Raw genomic sequence first — 7,133 nt, 5'->3', positions numbered from 1 at the left:
CCACCGTCCAGGTCCAGCCAGGCATCCCATAATACTCACGGCTGCGCGCCCCCCCCCCTCCCCCCCACCGCCACTGCCCGCCCCACCGGGGCCCTGCCTGCCCCACCTGCCCAGAGCCCTGCCTGCCGCCCTGCCTGCCCCACCAGGGTCCTGCCCACCCCACCTGCCCGCCACCCTACCTGCAGCTCTGCTGCCTGCCTGGGGCCCTGCCCACCGCCCTGCGGCCCTGCCTGCCCCACCAGGGTCCTGCCCGGAGCCCTGCCTGCCCCCCTGGCCCTGCAGGCTCCCTCAGGGCGCTGGGGGCTGCCACGCAGCACTCTGGCACCACCCTCCGCTGGGCGCCCAGCCCTGAGGCCCAGTGTCCTGCTCACTCCCCTTCCCACACGCACCTGGGGCACATTTCCACCTCTGTGCACGCATGGGGGGCCCCGCAGTGCCCCTTCCCACACGGCTCCCTCCAAGACTCCCTCCGCAGCCCACAACACCCTGCAGCACAGCTGCTGTCACCACCAGCACGTGCGTGGGCAGCCCGCGGTGACTTCCATCTCCTCCCCACACACTGGCTACACAAGGTCTCCACAGCCAACTGTGCTACCCACAGGACCAGCCGTACCCCAGGGAGGCACAGTGGCTCTGTGTATCCCGTTCCTCCCTCTCGCCCTGCACCTAGCTCCGCATGCTGCTCCCTGCTGCAGCCCTCCGGCAGGAAACTCTACATCGTGTTATACAGACGTGAACAGTCCATAGGTATGAACATAACCCAATTATGCACGTGAAACTGTATCATTAGTTTCCCATTAAACAAAATCACATCCCATCATGCCACCTTTCCCCTGTCCTAATCCCCTGTTTAGCATCTTCACAACACTATTAAACTCAACAAAGAGGCACCATCCTGTCCATCTCTCCCAGTAAGTACATGGTGTCAATGACTGCGCTCCTTCCTCTTCAAACAAACGCCTCCACTGTCTCGTGCCCAGTGGTGCATGTGCACATTTTGTCCCACCACAGTGAAACATCCCAAAACACGAGTGGAGGATTTACTGCTACAGACTGCAACAGCTCGTTATGGATCCTGTAACACAATCCGTGCTTTGTCTGCCAAACCACACCAAAGGCACATCCACACGTACACTGGGCACACAGGTATTCCATTACACCGTCCCATCGCCTCTGCCACAAGCATCTTGGACTGTTAGCAAACTTGCCCCTACCTGCACAAGCAGCCCCCGACTGCCCACCTCCTGTTGCCGGCACCTCAACGCTGAGATATCAAGCTCTGCCATCCTGTCTGTGTGCCTTTCACCACTGCATGCTCCAGCATGGTCCTGCAACACATGTGCAGCCACTGCACGGCACCAACCACTTATCCCGTGCATGTCCATCCCGCCTTGCCAGCAAAGACTACACTGTACATCCCAAAATGCTGTTGCATTTCCTTCCTGCATGTATAGAAATCCCACTAACCCTCCAGCTGGCCGCGGTATGCACGTGTGTGCTACCCCTGCCTGTATACCTTTGCTTGAGTGATGGTGATGCCATCATTTATCTCAGATCCACAGAGGAAAAGTGGTAGGCAAGAGCCACACTACTATTCCACAGATGCTATCCATCCTCCACACAGATCAAGTGTAGCAGAATATCCAGCACCACAGAAACATCAGGTGGATAGCACGCCACCAAACTCCCGCAGACCCCTGCAGGACTTTTCATTCCCCCTTTTGTGTGCTGACAGCCATAATCCTCTCTAATAGGAGCCAGATGGGTGGCCATGCCAAATTCCCATGCCAAGCAGCCTGGCCTCAAGCAGTGACCGCCGCACTCTGCGCGTACCTCTTTGGTTGGTTTGGCGAGAGGTGGCGAGAGGTACGAAGCAGGCGAAGACCCTGCAAAGGCAGTTAGTTACTGGGGCTGTCTCTACAGGTGCTCCCTGATGCTCTTGCTGGCAAGGTTGTATCTGCAGAGGGCCATTTGCTACGTGCAACACGTACCCCGAGCCTCAGCCACTGAAGCATCAAGCTTCCCAAACAGCCACTGCTTCCTTAAATCTGTCTCTGTACAGCACCTGAACACATTTTTATCATGAGTGCCTCCAAGCTTCCCCACCTCACCTCCAACTCCTTGTTCTCTGTAAGTTGAGGTTTCTCAGTCTGCAGAAGCCTTAATTTTCACTCTCAAAAAATCCATGCAGGATGTAAGTGATTATGATTAAGGTGTTTTTAGTGCTTGTCAGGGCCAAGCAGATTAAATGGATTTTTTAAAAATGAGGCTTCTAAATCTTTTCCTTTGATGATCATAATGTGAGATACATTTCCAGCTGTTTGGCTGCTTTAAATGTGGGAGTTGCTTACCTTACTGTGGTTTGCTCGCTTACCTGGTTTAACTGAATTTTCTGAGTTCATAGCTCTTGGCTTCGAAGCAATTACAGCTAGACCCGTGGAATATAATCTTCCCTACCTGCTGATGGGCATCAGTGCCCCAAACAAGCCCACAGCACGCTTCTGTGGGGAAAACGCCTGCAACATCGCTTCGCTTCAGTGCTGTGCCTGCATTAGGGAAATTCAAACTAACCAGAGGACCCTCCCCACACCCCTGCCCGGTTCTGCTTCCAAGGACAACTGGGCAAAGCGGTCTCTGTACCCCCCACAGCAATGCTGGCGTGGCCTCTGAATTATTTCTGTAGGTTTGTGTGTGGACTGGGTCACTCAGGGTTCAGGTCCTGCCCCACCTGCCTCCCCTGGCCAGGCTTTTATCAGGCCCGCAGCCCTTTCTCGGTTTCACTTTCGACAGAGACATGTTTCTCCAATGTAACAAGAAGAGCAAAGTGTGACATTGTTTCACCGTGGTACTCAGTCCGTGTTTTCCCTCAGACGCAGGTGGAGGTGAGAAACTCTGGTCCACGCTATTTTGTTGTTGCCAGGTGTGGGAGTCCGGGGCCAGGGGGAAGGGACTCCAGAGCATTTTGGAAATAAGGCAGACTTTCCAGACCAGTGTGAACTGTGTATGTAGGACACAGATAACAGACTATAATCATGACCTGCTGCTGCTGCAGACAATGTGATCCTAAAGGTCAGTTTATGGTCTCTCTGTTTATTTTTTATTAGCTCCTTTCATGTCCAACAACAAAGCACAGGTGTTAATGGTTCAGATGCCAGATGTGATGCTGCCACTGCATTGTTTCATTTGGGATCCAGGATACAGACATACTTCTGTTTTACTCTGCATTCTTGCTGTTCTTCTGACTGAGGGTTTGCTCTAGCCTGACTGTAATATTTGTTTTGTCAGGTTACATGCAACTAGCAACGTTAAAAATATCTTTCAGTATCTTTATTAAACTGGTATAATCCAATGTATTCACAAACATGGTGCTGTTCCTCAAAGGCTGCAGGTACACTTCACCTTTTCCTTTAACCTGGTTTTGACATTCCATTTGTAGCTAATGTGAACGGACTTAACCCTCATCTTTTCTATTCAGCAGCCCTGTAGGCTCTCCTGATCATACTGATGCTTGCCATGACTCTGAGTCAAGGTCTTACAGCTTCTGCCAGGTAACCTTGAAGATCTCAGGATTTCTGAGAAGCCTTGCCTTTTGATTTTCTTTAGTGAGGCAGAGAATTTTGCCTTAGACCATTCTGAGTGTGGAGGGGTACCAAACTCCCAGATAAGTAACTTTTACTTTGAAATTAGTAAGAGACTGGTCCCAACTTTCACTTGCTGTCCGGTTATTGTCCCAGAGTCTGTCTCTTCAACCCTCCTCCCTCCCATTTTAAATTGTCTTGTGAGAATCCTGTCCCCTCAACACCAGCCAAAGCAATTGTCCTGAATTCTGCAAGTTTTCCTCAACACCACAAAGCTCTTTCCTCTGCCTGAGGTACTCTTCTGCACTTCCAGACTTCTGCAAAATCTCCGTGGCAAGCTAAGCGAATCTAATCCATTTTCATTGTTGCTTTCTTCATCCTGCCCCCACCCCCACTTTTTTGGTTGTTTGTTTTTTGTTTGTTTGTTTTTCTAACAGAGAAGTGTGAGCTTATTTGTTTAGCACAATGGCAGTGTCTTTGCTTTGGTGTCAGACATGGAAGAAAACAACACGAGAAATAGTCTCCTCCTCTTGTGGACAAGAGACCAGAGCCTCTCCTGTCATGTCCAAAAAGCTGCTCCTGCAGCAAACAAATGCCACTGCAACGAGAGGCAGAGAGACTTGCACACAGAGAATTTGGGAGTATACAACCAGAATGAGATAAAGAACCACTGAACAGACCATGTGGTGCTTCTTTTTTGAGAACAACATTCTAGCGTCAGTGGAGGATCCAGTCTCCCTAATGGGCACCTAGGTGAGGACTTCCCATATGCCAGCATGACTCTGCATCTACTTCCCGTCAGAAGAACGGCAGTTCAGGCTTCGCTCGGCACTCGTTATGAGCCTCATCTCCTGTTCTGCCAGGAGGAGGGGGCAGGGTGAATGGTGCGGCCGTGCAGCCAGAGCCACACCGCACAGGCACAGTGCATGAGGCAGCGCTAGTGGCAGAGCACTGAGGCAGGGGGAGAGATAGAGCAGATTGGGGATTGCTCATCCCCCTGTAAATCTGAACAGCCGATCTCCATCTCTGTATGCTTTGCTGGTTTGCTTGCTTTAAAAACATCATGTACTTGGTACTGATGCCTATAGCTAAGATTACTTGATATTTTCCATCACAAGTCCGTTTTCAGTTTCTCAGAACTTTGCCAGACCTCAGACATTCAGATCTGAATTTTCCATGTTTACCTTCACCTTTTTTTTTCTGAAGATGGAGGCACTTACTAAGATGTAAGAAACAAATACTATTTTGCAATTGTAAAAATACTACTTTGCAACATTATCAGTCTTTTAACACAGAATTTTGTATATCATGAATAACGAAAGCTGGAAGAAATACTCAGAAGTTAAGGATGCTTATTAGTTAGCAGTTTCAGGTTCCCACTTCCCTGAAGTGCCTCAGAGATGCCCTGCTCCCCTGCTCATGAAACAAACAGTTGGATACAGTCAGAGAAGCAGCAAGTGGTCTCAGAGGGACCGTAATAACAGCCTGGTGGTTCGAGCTGCCCCGACTGCAATCCTGTGATACCTATTTTTGCATCCTGTATTAACGCTTGTGCATGCTGGCAAGAATCACTAACACTGAAACACATCTCTTGAGCTCAGTAAGCAGAGATACCGAAAAAACAGGCTGGGACAGAATTCTCCTTCATCTCCTACCTCCAGCTGGATCTGGGAGAGGCGTTTCCAGCACTGCACCCAGCAACAGCTGTGCTACAGGGAACTGTATGTATGTCCCATTCAAGGGGGTTCGAACCCCACTGCTGCTGAGCAGAGCTGATGGACTTGGGTTTGCTCAAAAGAAGGATGTACAAGACTCAAATCTCATTAAGTCACCTTGGGCTCCAAAGCAGCCAGAGGTTTGCAAAGCGTCGAGAGCCCCGAGTGCCTGGAGGCAGTTTTCTCTTGCCTGTAACAGGGGACAACCAGCTGGGTAACTTTGGGGCTGTGCTGTAACCAAGTCACACACTGGGTCCTGCTCAGAGGTGAAGCACTCCAGGAGGGGCCTTGCTTTGTGCCACACATGTCCATGTTTCACCAAGTTGCTGGCTCCTAGCTTTGTGACACCGGGACTCGCATGGCAAGTTCCTATTTTAAAAAATAAATAATTGGGGCCAATGTTTAAGCACCTTTCTTACTGCAGGTCAGCAGGATGCTCTGGAGCCGTGGTTGGAAGGGCCGTGGGGTTTTTCCCTTCCTCCACCATGTAGGCAACAGAATCTGCTTTGAGAGCGAGGGGAGCCCGCAGGCGCCTGGTGGCAGAAGCGGCCACCACGGCGAGGGTCTGCGTAAAGCCCACCTGGAGCCGCAGCCATGGCCCCCCCTCCCCAAGGCCTGCAGGGCCCGGGCCCCGGGCAGCCGCACCCCACCGAGCTGCCCGCATCCCGTAATAGTTCACAAAGGCGAGTCCATCCCATAATAGCCACCCACGGGAAATGCTCCATAGCAACCACCCCCCCACACACCACAACCACCCCACCCCCATCTCCTCACCGTGGAGCAGCCATCCCATAATACCCTGCCGGATTTATTGGTTGGGGCTGTGTGGGGGTGGGGGGCACCGGGGCACCGGGCTGGGGGTGTCCCCCGGGGCACGAGCAGGAGGGCCGGGCAGAGGGCTGTGGCCCCCGCCGCTGCCATCCCATAATAACCCCCCACCCCCGCTCTGTCTGCTGCATCCCATAATATTTCCCAGGGCGGCAGCCCCGCCGTCGGTACAGGCACATCCCATAATAGTCGCCCGGTCACACACGCGGTGGGAATGGTGCCATCCCATAATACTCGCTCCCCTCACGCCGGCTGCGGCAGGCCCTGCCATCCCATAATACCCCCACCCTCCACCCCCTCCCCCGATGGGGCATCCTCATCCCATAATACTCTCCCGGCGGCAGGAGGGCCTGCCATCCCATAATACTCCCCGCCACCCACCTGCCCCCCTCCGGTCGCGGGAGGCCTCGCCATCCCATAATAGTCGCGGCTCACCCTCCCCCGCTGTAAATGCCTCGCCATCCCATAATACCCACCGCTTGCCACCTCCCCCCCCCCGCCCTCCCTCGGGCCTCGCCATCCCATAATAGCCGCGGCTGAGGCCTGACCCTGCGGGCCGGAGCTCGGCAGCCGGCTGGGCGCCCCGCGCCGTCTCCCGCCGCCACCGGCCCACCTCGCCCGGGCCCCCGCGTCCCCGTGCCCCGCCGGGCTCCCGTGCCCCGCCGCCGTCCCGGGGCGGCCTCACCCCCGAGCCTGCCGCCATCCCGGGCCCTGCCGCCTGCCCCGGGCCCTGCCGGCATCCCTGGCCTCGCCGCCTGCCCCTGGGCCAGCCTCGCCCCCGGGCATTGCTGCCTGCCCCAGGCCCACCCCCTCGCTGCCATCCCTGGGCCTCCCGCGATCCCTGGGCTCTGCTGCCAGCCCCGGCCCTCCCAGGCCACCCACCTCAGCCCCGCGCCCTCCCGGAGCCTCACCGGGGGTCCCACAGCCCACGCTGGGCCCTGCTGGGCCCTCGCACCCACTGCCCCAGCCCTGCGCTGCCAGCCCTTGGCCTCCCTCAAGTCAGCAGAAAAGC

General features: G+C 54.6%; 1 long non-coding RNA gene across 1 annotated transcript; it reads left to right on the top strand.

The window, feature by feature from the left end:
- Nucleotides 1-53: 53 nt before the first annotated feature.
- Nucleotides 54-5,693, top strand: LOC308065299. The gene is made up of 2 exons (XR_013928733.1): nucleotides 54-2,882; nucleotides 3,105-5,693. It is a non-coding gene; the product is annotated as an uncharacterized lncRNA (long non-coding RNA).
- Nucleotides 5,694-7,133: the final 1,440 nt, after the last annotated feature.

The sequence above is a fragment of the Falco punctatus genome, assembly GCF_963210335.1.
Source record: "Falco punctatus genome assembly, chromosome: 6".
Lineage (NCBI taxonomy): Eukaryota > Metazoa > Chordata > Aves > Falconiformes > Falconidae > Falco > Falco punctatus.
The sequence above is the reverse complement of the archived record's forward strand: the minus strand, read 5'-3'. Positions and strand labels throughout refer to the sequence as shown.